Source organism: Choloepus didactylus, chromosome 15 (assembly GCF_015220235.1).
Source record: "Choloepus didactylus isolate mChoDid1 chromosome 15, mChoDid1.pri, whole genome shotgun sequence".
NCBI lineage: Eukaryota > Metazoa > Chordata > Mammalia > Pilosa > Megalonychidae > Choloepus > Choloepus didactylus.
The window spans coordinates 31,197,213-31,219,852 of NC_051321.1; the positions used below are offsets into that span (position 1 = coordinate 31,197,213).

General features: G+C 36.6%; 1 protein-coding gene and 1 long non-coding RNA gene across 13 annotated transcripts in view; both read right to left on the reverse strand.

The window, feature by feature from the left end:
• GBF1 (golgi brefeldin A resistant guanine nucleotide exchange factor 1) overlaps positions 1–22,640 on the reverse strand; it is a 149,029-nt gene that overhangs the window by 85,714 nt on the left and 40,675 nt on the right. The window lies entirely within an intron of this gene.
• Positions 14,161–16,426, reverse strand: LOC119510029. The gene is made up of 3 exons (XR_005211801.1): positions 16,303–16,426; positions 14,871–15,033; positions 14,161–14,708 (listed from the first exon to the last, which is right to left on the reverse strand). It is a non-coding gene; the product is annotated as an uncharacterized LOC119510029 (long non-coding RNA).

Consider the following 22,640-nt stretch of genomic DNA (forward strand, 5'->3'; position numbering starts at 1 on the left):
TGGACTTCAACTTCTATAGCTAGAAAAAAGGTACTGCCCAGGGATACAAGCAGAATCACTCCTCTTGATACTATTTTCTAAGTGATGAAGTATGAAAACAAACACTTCTCAGGCATGTGGGGACAAGAATGACAATTCATAGAGAAAAGGAAGTTTTAATGCCAGAGTAGGGATTATGTAACAGTTCCATCATTTTACAAGTGAAAGAAAATGAAGCACAGAAAGGTAGTTTCTTGCCCACGTTCACAAAGATTTAGAATGTAATGCCTCCCTTTGAGATTCTGATGAGATATGGATCTTCTCCCCAGAAAAATGTGTGTATAAGTATGTATACATATACATGCACACACACACAATTCTGCATATAATTTCAGGGGATTCATCAATCTCTTAGAGCCAATTCCTAAACTCCAGATGGAAATGCCTGATCTCACTCCTTCTTGAACAAATCTCTTGTATCAAATTTTATAAATGTACTTATAACCACATAAGGAAGAACTTTTTCTTAAATCTAAATCCAATCTGAAGACATATTCCTGAATTCTAATATTTTTATTTATTTTATTTTACTCTTCTCTGAATTTTTTCAGCCTTTCATATCTTTTTTAGATACTGCAACCAGAACCACATAAAGTATTCAAGGTGCTGGCATGCTCTAATTTTGTTTTCAAAATTCTGTAGGATGAAGGCCATCATTGTGCAGATGTCTTTAGCTATACAGCAAGTAAGAAGCCAGGGTATTCACAGAACATCCCCTTTCTGTGTCAGAATATAGACTACAAAAGAGCAATGAGTTTTAAATATAGTTTAGATATTTTTCTCCTTAAGTATACATTGGCTTAAACTTAAACCTCATGTACCATTTTTCTGCTTAGGTATAGTATATTTTTAGTTATTTTATTCCTACTGGAAGATCTCAATTATATGTGAAGATGGAGACCTCATTATTGCATGCTCAGGCTTTGGTGTAAAAAAAAGATCCTGATTTAAATCCCATTCTAGTGTGACCATAGCAAATAAATTTCTCAAAACCTCAGTTTCTGCATCTGTAAAATGGAGATTTTAAAAACCTCACATTGTTGACTTGTTTGAAGATTAAATAAAATGATGTATACAAAATATTCAGGTAAGGAAAGCCAAGAAAATTTTTGCAAAAGCTAAGTACTGAGGGGGCTTGCTTCATATATTAAAATGTTTTATCTAACAACGATAATGTTAGAATTGGGAGTATTTGGTTGGGAGTTGGATTAAATAATCATTAGGGTCCTTCACAGTTTTAATGCTATGCCTTAGCCTGGGGAACCTTAGTTGTATAGTGTGAGCTGCCTGAGTATGTAACAGAAAGAGGCTTAGAGACACCATACCAATAGCCTGTTCTCAGGTGTAGCAGCATCCATATGGAAACACCCTGAATTATTCTTTAGGTAGCTGAAGCAGTACAGCTTTTTTTTCCCCAAGACCTCAGGAAGGAGGTATAAGGCTTCTCTAGGAGAAATCTGTATAGATATTTAAATCTTTTTAAAGGATCATTTATGGTCATCTGATTTTTGACAAGGGCACCAAGATCAATCAATGGGGAAATAGTCTTTTCAACAAATGATGCTACGACAACTGGATATCCACATGGAAAAGAATGAAGTCAGACCCCTATCTCACACTACGTACAAAAATTAATGCCAAATGGATCTAAGACCTAAATATAAGAGCCAAAACTATAAAACTCTTAGAAGAAAACATAGTATAAAGTTTATAACAGGTTTCTCAACTAGGGTTTGGGACAGATAAAAATTCTTTATTGTGGGGATTGTTCTATGCATGGTAGGATATTTAGCAGCATCCCGCTTGGCCTCTATCCACTAAGTACCAGTTGTGACAACCAAAAATGTCTTCAGACATTGCCAGATTTCCCACGGGGGTGGGGTGGTGATGGTTAAATTGCCCCAGGTTGAGAACCACTGTTTTAGACTAAGTAAATGCTCTTTACCCTCCTTGTAAAATTACCAATGTGATGGTCATGACTACCTGAATGGTTATTTGCTCAGTAGATGAACTCGAGGAACTCAGAAATACCATTAAATACTTATAATCCATATCTTGGAATGTTAAGGGCCATGCTTAAGTGCCAATAACCCCGGTTTGATAAGTTCTTAGTCCAACTCCTTCTATTAGAAGGTCTCAGGGCAGTAGAATGATCTTTTTTTTGGGGGGGAGCATTTTTTTTTATAACAGCTTTTTTGAGATATAATTCACCAATCATACAATTCACCCCTTTAAAAGGTAAAATTCAATGGTTTTTGGTATATTCACAGAGCTATATATTCACCAGTATGATGATTTTTGAAAATTCTAATCCTTTTATATTTTAAACCACTGTCCTATCCAACTATTCTTAGCAGAATTATGAGGAAACTAAAAACCAAAATCAGAACAAAACAACAGGTTGGTCACCTTGGTGTTGTCTCTTCACAGCCAGAAAAGAATGATGCTCCTCAGAGAAATCAGTAACTTAGCCACAAATGTACAATAAACAAGCTATCAAAGAAGCAAATTGAATGACAGAGATTTTCTTGAAATTTAACATCACTGCTGTAAAAAAATTAGGAAAAATTAAGTCACTCCTAAACCAAGGCCCTATACCAGGAACCCCAAACACTCCTTTCATTCTGCTTCCTGAACTCCAGAGTAATTAGTTAAAATGAATGTAATCTTCAGACCTATAAATGCCAACTAGCATAGCAGAAACTGTAAGATCAGAATCCTTTTTACCATCAACTCATATCATTTTGAATTAAAGTTCTGAGCTCCTATACAAGTAAACCAACCTACTTAATGGAAAGTTCAAGGCTTCAGTTTAGATTCTCTTTTTCAGTGCAAGTTCAACTACAATGCCATGGCACCCTTAACTTTTCTTTTAGTTCTTAACTAATTCTTTGCCCTACTAATATTACTATCTAATCCAGACACTGGCTGGCAGGAGGAAATGGTTCTGGAAGATGCAGCTGTTATAAAGACCAGCTACCATCTTCCAAGTATAAGAACCACTTCAAGCTCCTTCAATGTTCAGGGCTTGCTCAATTCAAATTTCAGATCTAAACTAAAGCCAGTGAAAAGAGCTGTGTCATCTGAGACCAAAGCTATTTCATTGAAGAATAATGTAAAGGGAACTGTACATGCAGCCAGATAAGAAGCCAGTTGCAAGATACTCCAGAAATACTAGGCCTAATCTTCCCCTACCTTCCAGAAGACCTCAAGCTCCTTGTCAAGTCATGTGAAAACACACACTCCATCTGACTCATGAGTTATTCATTTTCCTCATTATTTATTGACTGTACCCATGAAGATGGTAAGAAATTCACTTCATTTCCTATCATACATTTAATAATGATAAAAATAAAAATAATATAAACAACCATTTAGAAATTGCATACTACATATCAGGTACTGTGATAAATACATTTACTTATATTATTTTTACTCTTCACAATTACCTTATGAGAAAGGTTTTATTACTGTCCCCATTTTTAAATTACTTTTAAAATCTAACAAGTAAATTGCCTTTGTGTGTGTGTGTATTGTTGTATGAGTTTGAACACAGGTATAGGGTCACATAACCATCACCATAATGAGAATACAGAACAGTTTCATCATCTCCAAAAATTCATTCTTATTGCCTCTTTGTAGTCACACCTTCCCTCAACCCCTAAGCTCTGACAATCATGATCTGTTCCTCAGCCCTATAGTTTTGCCTTTTTCAGAATGTCTTACAATTGGAATCATACAGTATATAACTTTCAAGACTAGCTCCTTTCACTCAGCCTAATGGCTTTGAGAGCCATCCAAGTGGTTGTATGAATCAACAGTTCATTCCTTTTTATTGCTGAGTAGTATTCCACATTGTCCCCTTGTTATAGAATAAGGCAGCTGAGGCTTAGAAGGGTTAAGTAACCTGCCCAAGGTCACCAAGCTGAGACCAGAATTCAAACCCTCATCTGTGTGGCTCTAAAATCCATACTCTTTACCACTGTGCTATACTGGCCCTTTTAGCCTAGGCTCTCAGAACAGAGTCAACAGCCCATGGTCCATGAATGTGTTTAAACAACAGAAGAAATGTTTACCAAAAAGGAAGGCTGGAAAGAGTTTGTGATAGACTTCTGGCACTGATTCCAAAGCTCTCAAAGGGGCATGATGTAGAGGTAAGAATAGGAGCTATAATCCATGAAGCAGACTTAAGCTTAGAATCCCATTTCTGCCACTTGTGTATATGACCTTATACAACAAGTTCTTCACTTTTGGAACTTCAATTTCCTCTTCTATAAAATGCTGATATTATTATCTACCTTATATAATATTCTTGGGAAGGCTTAAATGAGATGATAAATGTAAAATTCCTAACACAATATTATTACCACCAATTTTGAATTTTAAATAGTGCCAATAAAGTCATGCCAAACAAAATATCTACTAAATACATCAGCCAGAATATATTAAGCTCTGAAAGATATAGAACACATGGTCCCTGACTATAAGGAGCTTATATTCTAGTTAAAGAGACAAATATTTTCCTAAAAATAGAATAGATGCCATTATATAATACAATATTAAATTGTGTGGCTGAATCCATAGGTAAAATACACAGATAAGTTCACAATTTCATTTTAGCTGATAGCTTCAACTTTCTATTTAATTTTTTTTTCCAGAGTCAAGATTCAGGTGTGGAATCTATCTGTCTTCTAGTCTAGAATATTCCCTAGGCATAGAGGAAATAAGCACAACTAGTCAACATCTGGAAAGTATTCTATATTTGAATGTAGTTAAAAGGGGAAATGTTAGGTTTCAGAATAAAAATTTTTTAAAAATAATCCATGGAACTGCACAACACAGTAAACCCTAAATTAAACCACAGACTATAGTTAATAATACAATTATAAAAATGTGCTTTCATCTATTATAACAAATGTACCATACCAATGTGAGGTGTTAATAATAGGTTGGTATATGGGAATCATGTATTTCATGCATGATTGTTCTATAAACCTACAACTTCTGTAAGAAACAAACAAAAATACTGGTTCTAACTCTTTCACTCCAGGTTTCTGCTTCAATTTCAAAATGGCAAGTATTTTTTCTAACAATTTTTGACATTTGAGAGGGGAAAAAAATACATAAAAGTCCTGAGTTCTGTGATACTTACTGTTTTAATAAAATTTCCAGGTTCTTTAGGAAAACAGGGTCTGCTTCGAAAGGGTTATAACTTAGTTTATAACTAAGATCCCAAAGGACTAAATCTCTCTGTCCAACGAATTTAGTGAGATCATTTCTTTCCCTCCTGTCTCTAGGTTTGTCTGAGTGAGAAAATATATAAATAAACAGGAGTAGGGTAGAAAGGTAAAAAAGAAGAGAATAAGCTGGAATGGTGGAAAGACTATTCAAATCTATCTACAAGAGTATATTCTGCCTTCTTCTGGTGCTTTCTGTAAATCCTCTACCCTCAACTGATGCTCACTATGTTAATCTTTGTCAGTATAGAAATAGCTCTTTGAAAGTCAGCTGAGATTTATTAGACTTTTAAATTAAGCATGTAAATAAAACATATGTAAAATGAGACTCCCCAAGTCCTTATTTCCCAATTTGGACTGGGAGCAAAACCTAGTGACAGCTCTATAGCAAGGCATCTGTCACAGCTACTTACCAGTACATTCTATAAAGTTGACAGGTCTGTACATCTGTATTGCTAGTTTGCTGCTCTGGACTTGAAGAGTTAATTTTTTAAAAATTAAGACATTAAAGTCCACACACAGGAGTTTTTAGTGGGAAGCAAATCTTATTTGGAGACTAAATGGAATGAAGGAGTTCATTTTTCCAATCCTGCCTCAGCTTAAGTTCTACTTGCCTAAATTCTGCAATTCCTTGTCATCCAAGGATATATAACTATTCCTAGGTCTGGATTTCTACCAGACTTTGAAGCTAAATCTCTTATCCCTATTACCTTACAAAAAGAGGGAAGCCAAATTTCTAGTCATTATTCTAAAAACAAACATCTAATGTTAGGAAACAGAAGAAAACTGCCCAAGCAAAGTCATAACCCTTTTTTTTCTTATTTAAGTCAGCTGGGCAATTTTCTCACAAGAAGAAGCAATGGATGGGGAATCAAGAGGCTGAGTTCTAGCTTCCCCACTAACAAACTCTGTAACCTTGGTCTAAACTAACCTCTCCAGGCCTTAGTTTTGTCATCTAAAAAATGAGAAGGTTAGAACGGATTCAGGAGTCACAAACTGAAGGCTAGATAAACATATTTGGTCCGGTCTATGAATGCTAGATACATTTTCTTTAGTGTGTTCCGTGAGTTTTGTTTTTTTAATAGCAAAAAAATGAGAATAACTTAAAACACATTTTGGAATGAGATGTTACCTACTACTTAAGATATGTAAATATTTACTTAACTGAGTATACACATAAATATTTAACAAAATATACTATACAAATAAATATTTGTAATAATAAATAATTATTTAACTGAATATACTATTAAGGGTCTGGTGACAACCCTTAATCGGTACAGTTAATAGAAACAGCCTTTGTTCTAGCCTGATCTGGATTTCCTTCCTCCTTATACTAATGTTCCCCTTCTAAGTTATACAACATGTAATTCTTTTTAAAAAAACATTTCTTAAAACAAAGCAAAACAAAAAAAACATTTCTTATGGGAAATTTCAAAACTATACAAAAGAAAATAGACTAACATGATGAACCTCCAAATGACACAAAGCCAGCCTCAATAATTAGCAACTCAGAGCTAATCTTGTATTTCCTATATTCCCTCCCACTCCCATATTATTTTGAAGCAAATCCTGCATATTATGATTTTGTCCATCTTTAACACAACCATAATATCATTATCATCATGTCTAAAAGAAGTAATATTGTCTTATAATCAAAGTTTTAGTCAGTGCTGAATTTGCAATTATTCAATTTCTATAATTGTCATAAACTTTTAAAAATAGCTTGTTTGTATGAATCAGGATCTAAATAAGGTCCATATACTGCAACTGTTTAATATGTACAGAGTTTAAAACTGAATTGATGAGGGCAAGATGGTAGCACAGAGAGGAATGGAATTTAGTTGGTCCCCTGGAGCAACTAATAAACAACCAGGAACAACTGCTAGGGGACAACCATGACTGTTCACAAACCGAACACCAACCTGGATTGGGTGGAATGGCTGAGATCGCAGCATAAAATCTGTAAGTAAAAACTGTGGAACGGCGTTGGCAGCTCCCTCCCCCAGTGTCAGGCTGAGCTACAAGACCTCACTGTAGGAGAAAGCAGCAGTCCTGGAGCAAGTGAATATAGCTCAGCCCAGCTCCAACTGAGGTTTTAATTAACAAATGTGGACTGCTGAATACAAGCTACAAACATAGACAAACCCCTAAGAAGCCGACAGAAGCTTTTAGAGATGACTGACCCTAAAGAGCCAGAAAACTCCTGTTCCCCAGGACTAGGTGTTCTCTCTAACCGACAGGCAAAACTGAGGGGGTCGTGGACTGACTCTGAAAGGGGGCTTTCTTTCCCTTTTGCTCTCTCTCAACCTGAGTGGCTCAGTGGAGAGAGCCTCAGCCATTTTCAGTTTGCAGTGCTCTGACCCAGAGAGACAAAGGAGCAATTCCAATGCAGAAGATAACTCATTAAGGGAGTGTATCTTCCCTAAGAGGAAGGAGGTGGGGCCCAGCTCTATTGCCAGCCTTCCCTTCAGAACTCAGATCCCAGAGCCTTAGGGAAAACAGTCAAAACAGAAACTAAAGGAGCCACACCTCCTTACACCAGTCGGGAGCAACAGGCTGACAGTCGCCACCTGCTGGGCAGGTTAGGAAAAGCACAGCAGCTAGAAATCTCACAGGAAAGTCTGTCATTCTTCTAAGATATACACTCAGGGAAACTCGAAACTGAATATAACCCCATTCTGGGAAAATGTTATTGGGGTAACCAAGGAGGCCAGATGCCTAGACAACAGAAAACTACAGGTTACACTGGGAAAAATGAGGATATGGCCCAGTCAAAAGAACAAACCTACACCTCAATTAAGATACAGGTGAGACACTGTTTCACTTTCATGAAACAATCAATTAAAGATTTTCAAAGAAATATGCTGGATCAATTAAAAAACCAAAACAATGAGTTCAGGGAAGACATGGCAAAAGAGATGAAGGATATAAAGAAAACACTGGGTGAACATAAGGTAGAAATTGCAAGCTTGAAAAAACTGGCAGAAACTAAAGAAATGAAAGGCACAACACAAGAGATGAAAGACACAATGGAGACATACAACAGTAGATCTCAAGAGGCAGAAGTAAACACTCAGGAACTGGAGACCAAGAAACCTGAAATCCTACACACAAAAGAACAGACAGGGAAAAGAATGGAAAAATACAAGCAACGTCTCAGGGAACTGAAAGACCATATGCGTAAGAATGTACGTGTTATGGGTGTCCCAGAAAGAGAAGAGAAAGGAAAAAGAACAGAAGCAATAACAGAGGAATAATCAATGAATATTTCCCATCTCTTATGAAAGACATAAAATTACAGATTCAAGAAGCACAGCATGCCCCAAACAGAATAGATCTGAATAGACCTAAACCAAGACACTTAATAATCAGATTATCAAACGTCAAAGACAAAGAGAGAATCCTGAAAGCAGCAAGAGAAAAGCGATCCATCACATACAAAGGAAGCCTGACAAGACTTTGTGTGGATTTCTCAGTAGAAACCATGGAGGCAAGAAGGCAGTGGTGTGATATATTTAAGATACTGAAAGAGAAAAACCGCCAACCAAGAATCCTATATTCGGCAAAACTGTCCTTCAAATATGAGGGAGAGTTTAAAATATTCTCTGACAAACAGACAGTGATAGAGTTTGTGAACATGATACCTGCTCTACAGGAAATACTAAAGGGAGCACTGCAGACAGAAAGAAAAAGACAGGAGTGAGAGGTTTGGAACACAATTTTGGGTGATGGTAGCACAACAATGTAAATACACTGAACAAAGATGACTGTGTATGTGGTTGAGGGAGGAAGGTTAGGAGCATGTGGGACACCAGAAGGAAGGAGGAAAGATAAAGACTGAGACTGTATAACTCAGTGAAACATAGAATGCTCAACAATTCTGATAAAATGTACAAATATGTTTTTACATGAGAGAGAACAAATAAATGTCAACCTTGCAAGTTGTTAAAAATGGGTTGGTATTGGGGAAAAAATGCAATCAATGCAAACTAGAAACCATAGTTAACAGAAACATTGTATTAAGCTTCTTTTAAAGTGGCAGGGGGGCAATGTACCAAAGCTAAATGCCTATAAGAGGGGAACAAAGGGAGGGTGATGCTGTCTCTTTTATTGTACTTTAGTTTAATTCTATCTTTCCTTTTGTTGCTTTTAAGCTGTCATTTTTTTTCTTTCTTTTTCTTTTCCTTTTGTCTTTCTACCTTCTTTGACTCTTCCTCCTTCTTTGTGGAAGAAATAGAGATGTCCTTATATAGATAGTGGTGATGGTGGTGAATGCATAAATACCTGATTATAAAGGGAAAAAAAAAAAAACCGAATTGATGCTTAATGGGTATGGTTTCTGTTTTGGGTTATGAAAAAGTTTTGGTAATGGATGTGGCAATGACAGCAAAACACTGTAAATATAATGTCACTGAACTGTACACTTAAAAATGTTTAAACTGGCAATAAAATAATAAATAGAGAGATAAACAGGAAAATAAATAAAAATAAAAAGGACTTTTTAAAAAAAGTATTAGATTTGAAATCCAGTTCAGATACAAATCCAAACTCTGCCATTCACTAGCTCTGTGACCTTAAATGACACTACTTAACCTCTCTGAGTCTCAATTTCTTCTTCTGCAAATGAGATAACTAAAGTGCTTACCTGTTGGGAAGACTGAATGAAATAATTATGCCACGAGCTTATAGCACAGTGCTTGGCACAGAGTAGCGTTCAATAAATACTATTAACATCATTTAAAAAAAAGCCACTGAATTGTACACTTAAAAATCAAATGAAGTTTGAAAACATTTCAAAATCAAAAGTTTAAGGAAAAAAAGGCTTGAATGGCAAATTTTATGGTATATATATCTCTTCACAATTTAAAACCTAAGTTAAAAAAAAAAACAAAAAACTGAGTAGAATGTCTTTAGATGGGAGTAGCTTTCCAGGTTGCCACAGGCTGCCACAGGCCCCATTACTCCCTATTCTCTTACTTGTTTAAGTTATCTGCCAGGCCCCTGAAATTTTTTGTTTGGATTCCTGGATGATCTGAAGTCATTTCTAGTTCTGAGATATCATGACTTGTGTAAACATTAACAGAGAGACAAAACAAATGAGTGGAACTTCATGCTCAAACTGAAAAATCCAGAAGTAGCAATATAAGCTTGTTACTTAGAAATATGGAAGTAAATATGAAAAGAATCCACTAAAAGAGATGAAACAAGTTGCCTCTGGGGAGTAGGATATGATGGAGAGGGGAGGTATTGGAGCACTGCTATTCCACATACTCATTCCACATTTGAGGAAAATGCCTACCTCACAGAATTTTTGTGAGGCTTAAATGAGATACATTTATTGCATCTTCATAAAAATTAATAAATATAATGTAAGATATTTTAATGAGTAAAAACTTAAAAATCAAAATGAAAGTGGTCCATTTATTATTAGTGCAACATTAAGTGCATTTTCAAGAATTTTTGAAAATATTATTTAAGAGATACCAGGGAAAAAAACAAAAATACAAAAAAAAAAAAAAAAAAAAAAAGAGATACCAGGGTCTTAGAATTAGTTACTAGAAACTAAATGACCATCAAAAGACTCCATAACAAGCTTGATTATCTGTCAGTTTATCTGGAAACTGGTCTAACTGGAAAAGAGAAAGACAAAGAGAAAGTATAAAGCTGTGTAAGGTGGTTCAGTTAGAAAATCTCAAAATGTGTAGAAGCAAGGTTGTATATTTTCTTCTTCAATCTACAGGCTATGATATTCCAACATCAAATTTTTCATTACAAATAAATTATAACAACATTCATATGGAACAGAATCCCTCTGAAAGTATTTCTAAACATTTATGAGAGGATAATGGACCCAAAGAATTTTAGAGATCATTTCATTCAATTTCTCACTTTAGAGAAGGAAACTGAGAGCCTGAGGAGGAGAATACTAAAAACTAGAATCTTAGAAAAAGTTCTAGGAGTCTGGGCCCCTAGCTCTCTGCAAGGGGCCTAGTGAGTATGATTGGATGTGGCAGTCTATAATAAAGGTAAAAGAGGACCCTTGTCAATGGTGAGAAGAATGACACATGCTGGGTTACTATCTCCCCTTTCACATGGTCAATCTGTCCTAGGCATGGTGCCATGGCAAGGGGATACAGGGTCTTTCAATGTTTAGAATTCCACTTTCTTGCTTAGGAAGCTGGATATCATCTCTAGTTAAAAAAGTCCCTAGACCCAGACTTTCTACCCAGTCATCTCACTCTATCAGAAATGAGAAAACAAGAGGCAGGGTTGACTAGTAGTAGCATTTTTCACTTTTCTGACTGCTGAAAACAGTAACATTTTCTCCAAAGGTCCTAATGCTCCCTCTCCATGGCCAACCAGTAAATAACTCAAGGAAGAGAATAAAAGTGACCTAATTCCTATTTCAAAGTACAAAGCTAAACTTTAGGTTATTTATAGGACTGGTGTCAGCCCTGTCCTTATCTCCCCTCTATACACCTTGGATTGCCTGCTCTTCACACAGGGAGGCTCTCATGCAAAGTCTCAGCCAAAGGCTCACACAGGACCTTTCATTTCTACACTTCTAATGCAAATAAGCTAGTTGATGCCCAGGCACCTCCCTGTAAGGATCAAAATTACTACTACCTACTTTGGTTTGATGTAGCCCATAGTAATAGGAGAAAAAAAGACACTGGCAATACATACGAAAAGCTAAAAAAGCTTTATCCAGATATGAAAGGATCTGATACAAATCTGAAAGGACAATAACCAATTTCAGTTAAATAAGTGGCCAAGAGTTAAGAACAGATAATTCACACAGGAAAAAAACTCAAACAGAAAAACACTTGAGAAAATGCTATTAATTAAAGAATATAAAACAAACTAAAAAGGCATCACCTTATCACTCAAATTAGCAAAAATAAATAGAAGTTAGATATAGCTATAAAATTGTCATTCTATTAATGGAACTATTCTTTCATGAAAATAATATAAAAGAAAAACAATGTTATCAATACAAAGATGACTGAAGTTGCACCATGTATAACAAATTAAAAACCCATATTCCTACCACTTAAAGAACAGTTAAATAACCTGTGGATTCTAATTCAAAGTGTTATTATTATGTCATTAAAGATGATAAATATATAGGTAAATGAATGGAAAATTATATATGAAGTTATGCTAAATGAATTAAAGAAACACAAAAATAATATGGCATATTGATTAAGCTATTTAAAATTATGTTAATATAATGATAAAGAATACAGGAGGTCAGAGAGTTAGGTAACAGTGATTTTATTGTAAAAATGGTTTTTTACCTGCTTTGTTACTTTTATTTATATTATCCTATGAAGTTAGTTAAACAAAATTTCATATACTCTTTTGAGTGCCAAAAGCTCAATGGATTTTCCCAGGTGAATTCTCTACTAGGTCAGTCAGTGGCTACAGGAACATGAGGTCAGGGTTCATTCACAGGTTCATGCTGTTTCCTAGGAAGCCAAAGATGCTCTGGAATTTTTGAAAAAGTAAACTGACTCCCCAATTTAATTCCCCAGGAGTTGAACAAGTTCAATCTTACAACAGGGTTTTCTGTACCAAGTCCAGAGTTTGATATATTGCCACGGTAGGGGAAACACAGGAAAGCTGTCAGTGAAATAGCATAGCTGGAATGGTCACCAAATATGAAGGCAGGCCAATGTCCCTTGTTAGGTTCAGAATCTACCTGTGTATTCCTCATCACTGTGACTACAGACCTGATTGTCCCGGAAAGGTGGAGAATAACAAACAATTCCTCAGGCTATTATTTAACTGGCATACAAAGGACCAGATGAATCCATCAAGTGACAGCAAGTAATTTTTAAATATCTCCCAAGTGTTGGGCCTTGATCTCCATATCAGAGCTTTTGGATAGAATCCAAGAATAGCTCACTTCCATATATCTCAATCTGGGGGATCCATGGTAGCCCCATAATTCTCGTCACTCTAACCCATTTGCACTGAATTTTAGAGGAATTTTTAGCAGTCAGTGGGTTGAAGAAGCAGGAAAGATTACCTGAATGCAATTGAGGGGTTTTCATGAAGAGAGTGCTCCTTTAGTCAGTTGCCATGGACGTCCTAGTGGAAGGAAGGACAGGAGGGAGGAAAGGAGGGATGAAGGAATCATGCTTAGAAAAAGAGTGAATTTATACTGTAGTTTAAGGCTGAGAAGGCAACTGAAGATAAAGAGAGTCACATGTTGAAGCAGTATTTACCCACATATTTGCCATAAATACCCTGGATAATTTCAGAGATAGGGGAGTTTGAAAGAAGGCAGGGAGAGAGGGCTGAGTGAGAAAAGCAGAATTTTCAAATAAAAATATCAATCTATAAGTCCAAGTAAATATCTAAAATTTTCCTTTTAACTTCCTGTGTAACCAGCCTCTAAGATGACCCTCAATGATCTCCCCAATGATTACATCCTGTGTAATCCCCTCTCATATTGTACCAGGGTTGGTCTGTGTAACAAATATAATATGGGAGAAGTGATGGTAACGTTACTTCTGAGGCTAAGTCATAAAAGATAGTGTGGCTTCTGCCCTTTCTCTAAGATCATGAGCTAGCTTCCATGTGATGAGCAGCCCTGTGGAGAGGCCCACAGGTGAAGAACTAAGGCCTCTGACCAATGGTCACATGGGTGAGCTTGGACATGGACACTCCATCCTAGACAAGCCTTGAAATGACTGCAGCACTTGCTGACATCTTAAGAAACGTTAAGCCAGAACCTCCTAGTTAAACTACGCCCATACTCCTGACTCTCAGAAATAGTGTGAAATAATAAATGTTCAGGTTTTTATTGTTTCAGCTGCTAAGTTTGGGAATAATTTATTACACAGCAATAGATATAACACAACAACACAGCATCAAGATAAACAAGTTTGATAGGGAACGGCCTCATATGGTAATATTATAATTTCATCTACTGAGCGAGGAAAAGAATCATCTTCAAATTAAAAGTAGTCTTTGCCAAAGACATCACTAAAAGCTAAAGAAGCCTAAAGAAGGCGCTCCATTGGAGGGAATGAATTGCCCTTCTCCTCCAACACTAATCTTAATATTTTACAGTCAGAGAAGCCCCACTGGAAGAATCTGACCCCTCCCACTATACTTTCTAGGCTAAAGCTATCAGATGGGAGTTAGTTAAGGGGAGGTTCCATATGCAAAACAGCCACTGTGAGGGTGTTGTCCCCTATCAGAACAGACAAGGGTTAAAGTTGAGGCAGCAGACTTATCCCCAGAGATACAAACAAGCCTGGCACTAAGCTGAGATTCACAAGATTCTCCCTGAGTTTTCCTTACCTCTCAATGCTGGGATAACTGATGCTCACTGAATGCCGATATTTATATAAATAAAAATGAAGGGATTTAGCAAATCTTGTTCCTGCACACAGTCGTCAAAAAAAATCTGACCTTTACAACAGGAAAAAGAGGGGGGATTTAAAGATTTAAAGAAGAGGCAGTGGCTGTCGGCTGTATAACAAACCTTTGAAAAATTATGAAGCAGTGAAAATCCCCTACAGGTCCCAACAAAATGTGTCCAATTTGCATTCCAGCAAAGCTTTCCATACATACCATTTGGTTTCTGCTTGTACTTCCAGGCAAATAAATCCTGATGAATAATCCCACTGGGACCTAAGTCTGATCTCTGATATATTACTGCTCCACAGCTCCAGACCAGGCTCCACAAACTGCCGTTTTGGTTTCAAATAACTAAATCAAAATCATCCCGATAAGCCTTGAAAACAGGGAATGTGAGGAGTGGTTTAATGAAGGTTGCAACTCAACCTATAATAGACTATAGTACATTACTGGAAGAGAAACAGGGGAAAAAAAAGCCCCTCATGTTTTTATATCCCCAAATCCTCAAGACCAAATCCAGACATACCTATCATTCACCACACCTGATCATAAGGCCTATTTAAAGCCTGATTTTGATCAAATGGTTAAGGATGCATTTGCAAACCCTACACGTGTGTGTGTGTGTGTGTGTGTGTGTGTGTGTGTGTGTGTGTGTGTGTGTGTGTGTGTGTGTGTGTGTGTAGAGGGAGGGATTCAGTAAAGACTGTAATTTTAAGTTTACTTTGAAAACTGGTTCAAACTTAAGGTTAAAAAAAAAGGGCAGCAAAAAAAACACTGAAATATATTCTAATTTAAAATAACTGCAAGGAAAAAAAATACAGCAAACATTATAATAGCAAAAAATAATTTTTCTAAAAAATTAGAAAAATGTCCTACCATGTAAAACATAAACTGGTGAAAGTAATGTTAAGAAAAAAAAGGAAAGCTAGATTTTGAGAGAAAACTGAGAAGTTCAGGTGTCCTAGTTTCCAGCATTAATTTTCTCCTTTCACAAGAAAATAATTTTCACAAAAGGAAAATAAATCTAAACAAGATACACAAAACCATAGTAACTATATCAGAAAAATTACAAAATTTATAGATTTAAGAAGTGGAAATGGATAAACTAAAAAAGAAAAGAGTAAGAAAAAGGCAGTTAGGAGCCCAATAGTTTAATGCAGAAAGCATAAAAATTAAGAAACCACTCTGCCAGATAGCAAAGAGATGGGAACATTTAAGTTTTAATATCTGTATATCATTCATTTAAGAAGTACTAAAGTAACAAATGAAATAGGTTTATATAGAATCTTAAAAAGAATGATTCATCAGAAATTAGAGTTAACCCCATCTCCAAGAGGTTATTCTAAAAATAGGAAGATAAACTGGCAATCTGCATATAAACTGGCAATCTGCAGGCAAACCGTGCCTCCTATTTAGTCAGCAAGACCCAGCCCATTGTCTGGTCCAGGATTCTGATGGCAGATGAAACCAGAAATTCCCCCATCTCCTCCCAAGATCCAAAATATAATTGACACTCTTCCCATCCCCCTCCCCTGCAAGTCAGATTTCAATCTTGTCTAGGCAACCTGTATCAGCTGTGATCATTATATTTGTACAGATTTTGGAAGAAAGTCGTTCTTTAGCACAAAAACTAAAATCCCAATACCTTACTTAGCCCAGAAGAGCCTTCCAGATATTTCAGGAGAGAAGCATGCCAGGAGATCCAGAAGGACTGGAAGGAGTTTATCATCAAAGTCCTGTCCAGTCTCAAAATCTTTTGAAGCTATAATCAAAAAACTGGAAAATAACAAGTGTTGATGAGGAAATGCAGAAATCGAAGCCTTCATGGATTGCTGGTGGGAATGCAAAATGGTACAACCACTGTGGGAAACAGTTTGGCAGTTCCTCAAAAAGTTAAACACAGAATTACATATGATTGAGTAATTCCATTCCTATGCATTTACCCAACAGAACTGAAAACAAATACACATACACACACGTTTATCATAGCACTATTCACAGTAGCCAAAAGGTAGAAACAGCCCAAATGTCCATCAGTGGACTAAGCTCTTGAAAATGAAAGTAAAGATTCTCTTATCTCTAATTCTACTCAATTTTTCTAAAGGGATACTAGCTTCCCTTCTGGGAAATCATAACTGAGTTCCAGTTAAAGCCTGTGGTAACCCCTCTGCAGTTTCTGTAGAGACAAGCAGTCATCTCAAGACCATAGTGTGAGGGGACACTGGATTCTTGCAAAAATGAAGTACACCTGGTAGTTTTCCACTCACCAAAATTGGTTACTCTGAAGCAGAATTGTCAATGGATCATCCCTATCTGCATGCCCAAAATGGTTCTTTGGAAGCTTGCTAAACCTTAGCTGCTTCAGCCTGCCACAAACTCCTCCTTGGTCTTGAGACCCCTACAGCTGCTAAGACCTGATGAAGATTTCACATTATACAAGACTGCAGTAAGAAAATTTCTCAACCTTCAACACAGCTCAACACAGAATTCTCTGAAGATACAAGTACTTTGTTCATTGTCTCCTGTCTTGCATTCCCAACAGGAGATCTTCTCCCAGGCTTTTCCCCTTCCTCAGGACACCTTAGTCTAACCAACAGACAGGATTTACTGATAGCACTTTTTTATTTTTTAACAGTTTTATTCACATACCATACAACCCATCCAGTACAATCAATGGCTCTTGGTATAATCACAGAGTTATGCATTCAGCACCACACTTGAGAACATTCTCATTGCTTCTGGTAGCACTTGTAGTAGTCATTCTTCATACTGTTACTTGGTCTTTCACACTTTCTCAAATTGTTGGAGCAAAAGTATTTTCAGAGTCCTGTGGTGCTTAATACAGGCTGTAATCCTTGCTCCCATTAATAATCTCCCAGTGTCCTGGCAGAAGCCCTCAATCACCTATGCCTTTAATTTAAAGACTCCTGTAATTGGTGATTTATATTTTTTTCCCTGTCCCCATCTCTCTCCATGATACCAAGAAGATATACAACATGTATCTTCCTGAACTTCCTAAAGCTCTTCCTCATTGTTTTCCTCATTGCTATCAAAAGAGCTGCCTTTTGGGGGGATGATTTGGGTGTTTTTTTATTTTTTATTCTTGTTCTGGTTCTTTCTGATATAAGGAAAACGTTCAGAGATAGACTGTGGTGATGAACGCATAACTATGTTATCATACTGTGGACAGTGGACTGTATATCATGGATGATTGTATGGTGTGTGAATGTATTTCAATAAAACTGAATTTAATAAAAAAAAGAGCTGCCTTTTAGAGAAAAAGTCAGGCTTTCCTGGCTTCAGAATTAGCTAAAGAAGGTAATAATAACTGACTACCACGGGATCCCAAACTGCCAAACTGACATTTAGCTGACAGCAATATATCATAAAAACCCTAAACCGAGAATTATCCCTTTTCCCATTAATTAAAAAAACAAACTGCTCCAATAAAAAGTGGTTGTTAATGGTATAAAAAAACCACTCACTCTCTGTCAACTTAGGCTGGAACACTTTAAAAGTTACTCTTTAGGATCCAGGTACAATCGCTATGACTACTTCTCTAAAATAAGTTATTATTATTGATACACATAGGCAGGATGTGCGATTCCCTTCTTTGAGATCCAATCAGTTGTTACTCCCAGAGTTTTCATCACCCTGAGATGACCTTTTAATAGCATCAGAGATCATCAGTAACGTACCACTTTACCTCCTCCCACTCCTCTCCCATACTCATCCCTTTGGGTGGAGCATTTAGAGCCAGTAATTGCCATGTCTACTTGGATTTTTAATTGTTCTGCTACCTCTCAGCACTACAGGTCTGTGAACATCCTAATCCCAAGCCAGAACTTCAGCCTGACCAACTAGACACTGGAACTAAAAAACTGATGTGCTTTATTTCCAAATTGCCTAGTTATGTTAGTGTGTGAGTCATGCTTTCAACAGGCCTTCCTATTGAACCTGGGTATCAAACAACAGAGACCTGGGTATCAAACAATAGTGAGTAGCCTGAAGTATGCTGCTAGAGGACAAGGTCAACTGGACAGTCAGCCAAGGATTCTCAGGGATTAATTCCTTTGGTAGACATGGCAGAATCACAAAGAGAAGGGGTTTTCCCCATAGAAGTGTGATTAAAATAATAATGTTAATTTATATCCAGGTAACACAGAAGGGTCCAAGAACAAGTAAGCTATATTCACCTTTCTCTTGCATTCCGCAAATGATCCACCTGTAGGTTAGCTATAGTTCTCCCTCATCCACAAAAAAAGCACATAATCACCCCATTGCTTTTCTTGAAATCATAATCACATTTTAATAGAAGCTTTTACTAACTGTGTGACCTTGAACAAGTTACTTAACCTTTCTGGAGTCTGAATTTTATTTGTAAAAGGAGGATACTAATAAAGGCCCTGTCTATTTTATGGGTTTTTGTGAGACTTAAATGGAAAAAACATTTACAAACTGTCACAGCCAAGAGGCACCTAAGGAGACCTGAAGACTAAATGCAGTATGGTATTCTAGATGAAATTCTGGAAGAGAAAAAGGAAGGTAAAATTCAAGGAAATCTGGATAAAGTATGGACTTTAGTTAATAATGTTTCATTATTGGTTCATTAATTGTGACAAATATTATCATACCAATGCAAGATGTTAGTAATAGAGAAGAACAGGTATGGAGCATATGGGAACTCTGTAGTATCCTCACAACTTTTCTGTAAATCTACATCTATTCTAAAATAAAAAGTTTATTTTAAAAGTACTTTAAATATGCAAAAACACTTTATAAATTGTACAGTTCTAGTCAGTTGTAAACTATCACATAATTTAGTAGATTTAGTCTCTAATGTAGACTGTTGGTTGGTAGGCAGTAGCTAAGATAACAAAGGTAGTTCGAAGAATTAAGTTCTGGTGTGGAAGAGGCCACAAGTCTAGCCACCAGAAACATCCCAGCTGTTTCCTGCCACCTGGTACCTCATGTCTGATTTCAATAGAGTTGACTTTCTTTGCATAATTATTTTTGCTTCTCAACCTGTCAGTCTTACTAAAAGAAGAGTTATTTTTTTAAAAAAAAAGAGGCACTAAGCAGGTATGTGCTTTAATTTAAGACTCCAAAAAGTGAATTGTAAGGATGGGAATGGCTATTTATTGAGTCCAGTTCCTAACTATCTGAAAGATCTGATTTCTACTCCCAACTTCAAATGTAGCAACAGACACCCAGAGACAGAATACAGCAAATGCACCCAACCCCTGCCAACTCCTGTTCCGCCATTAAAAAAATAAAGAAAGAAAGAAGAAAGCAAGGATCCCAGAAGTGCAGGAAATTGTTTCTCAGACGAAAGACAACACTTCCTTTCCCAGAACAATCCATCTCCCACACTGATATCCTGCTCCTGCTATATTTACCCAAACCAAATCTGCCGATGATATACTTCCAGCTGCACTCCCACCACATGGTCCTGTCACTCATCCTGAACACTCAGAGGGGAATTGGTCCAGAGGACAGAGCCTAGAAATCAGTACACACTAATCCATGCTTCCTCTGCTGCTAGCCTTCAGAGTAAAGTGAGACAAAATATGGACAGTATTACTCCCTGTTTATTTTGGAAGTGACTGGGGAGACAAGAGGTACTTCATTTTATATAGTTGCTAATTTTGACTGCTCTCATAGTAGCCAATGGAGGAGTCTGAACAATGAAAAGACTGAAATAGGAGGTTAAAAATAACACGGTTAATGCTAGCCAGCCAAAAAACATCATTCAATAGCCTCTTCCACCCTAGCGGGCTAGAATCGGGCTATCTATCAAGTCACCTTATCACAGGGTAAACCCTTCAATTCTGGGTAGATGGATCCAAAGAGTTAAGGATAGGACCATTTCATTCACCTTACCTCTACTTATCTCACAGAACACTCTACTTAAAGGGAGAAACCCAAACCCCGGATTGAGTGAAGGTAAATGCTAGAGCTGACTCCCATTTTCCTATTTTAGCAGCTCTGTATTCTTGGTCCTTCACTCCCACCCCTGCATCCCTACCCCAAGTCCTTTTCTTCTGTCCCTTTCTGCTCATTCCTGTTTATGTTCTGCCTCTGGTTGCTTTTCTTTTCTTTCCCTACTTATTGCTCGTCTTTATCATGGGCAAAGTTCACCCAGCAAATCATAATTGATGGCTGATAAGGCATTCACTATTAATGGTCACATTACTAGCACACTTACCACAGTAAATAACAGCAAAGAGTCTGAGACTCAAGAGCAATTTCTCTTTTTCTCCCTGTCTTTTCTTTTGTTCTTACGGAAGTTTAGTCATGCATATTATTATTTTTTTTTTTTTTGTTATTCCATGTTAGTGTCTTTGGTTTATTATTTTTAATTTGTATTTTGGAAACTTTAAGACATACAAACGTAGCAATAGTACAAAGAGTCACAGTGAACACATTATCCCCTCTCTAACAGTAATAAGCTCATGATCAAAATACCTGGTCCTGTATTTTTTAAAGCAAATCCAAGTTATTTTATCTGTAAATATTTCAATAATTATCTCTAAAATGAAAGAAATCATTTTTAAACTCAATAGGCCTCAACAAGTTATTAGCATAGTCTAAATATGAAATTAATATTATTTAATTATTATTATTAAAAATCCAGTTAGTATTTAGATTTTTAGTTCTGTCAAAAATGTTATATATCTTTTCAGCTTTTAAATCAGCATTAAAATAAATTCTACATACTACAACCAAATGGTTGATATTTCTGTTACTCAATAGGTCCCTGTCCATTCTTTTTGTTGTTATTGTAGAACAAACCTGTTATTTGTTTTGTTGAGTGAGTCTCTCATACACTGGACATTTTTGATTAAAAAAACCTGTTGTTGGTTTATCATATTCATCTGTCCTCAGTATTTACTGAAAATCGGTAATAGATACTTGATATTTGATCAGATTTAGGTTCATTTTATTTTGGCAAGATTATTTCTTCTAAAGCATATTAATTTATTTTTGACAAACCTGTTGCTAAGTGAAAAGCTGTTAAATGAATTGCTCAGTTAGCTTGAGTCATTGCCTTTTTTTTTTTTTTTTTTTTTTGGCTTTTATAAAAGGGGGTTTATTTGATTACACAGTAAGGCCATAAAGTGTCCAAGGTAATGCATCAACAATCGGGTACCTTCATTGAATGATGGCCAGTGGCGTCCGGAAAACCTGTTAGCTGGGAAGGCACGTGGCTGGTGTCTGTTCCAGAGTCTGGTTTCAAAATGACTTTCTCCCAGGACATTCCTCTCTCAGCCCCTGTGCCTTCTCCAAAGTGTCCCTCTTGGCTGTAGCAAGGTTGCTCCTTCTGTCTGAGCTTTTATAGGGCTCTGGTGAACTAATCAAGGCCCACGCTGAATGGGCGGGGCCACGCCTCCATGGAAATTATCTAATCGGAGTTATTGCCTTCAGTTGGGTGGGTCACATCTCCATGGAAACACTCAAAGAATTACAATCTAATCAACACTCATACGTCTGCCCACACAAGATTCCATCAAAGATAATGGTATCTTGGGGTACACAATACATTCAAACTGGCACAGTGATCTGTATCTCATTATAATACTAAAAATCACAACCATCATCATATTAAGGCTGCCATTTTCTTACAAAGGTTCTGTGATTAAGCATGTAATCAGTCTGCACATGCTCAATAATTAGATCACCTGTAATTACATCATCTGGAGCTATTGTGCTCATTATCCTATAACCTGCCCATGTTTTTTTTTTTTTATCTTCATTTTATTGAGATACATTCACATACCACGCAGCCATACAAAACAAATCGCACCCTCGACTGTCCACAGCACCACCACACAGCTGCACATCCATCACCCAAATCAATCCCTGACACCCTCATCAGCACACACACAAAAAGAACAAGAATAATAATTAGAGTGAAAAAGAGCAATTGAAGCAAAAAAGAACACTGGGTACCTTTGTCTGTTTGTTTCCTTCCCCTATTTT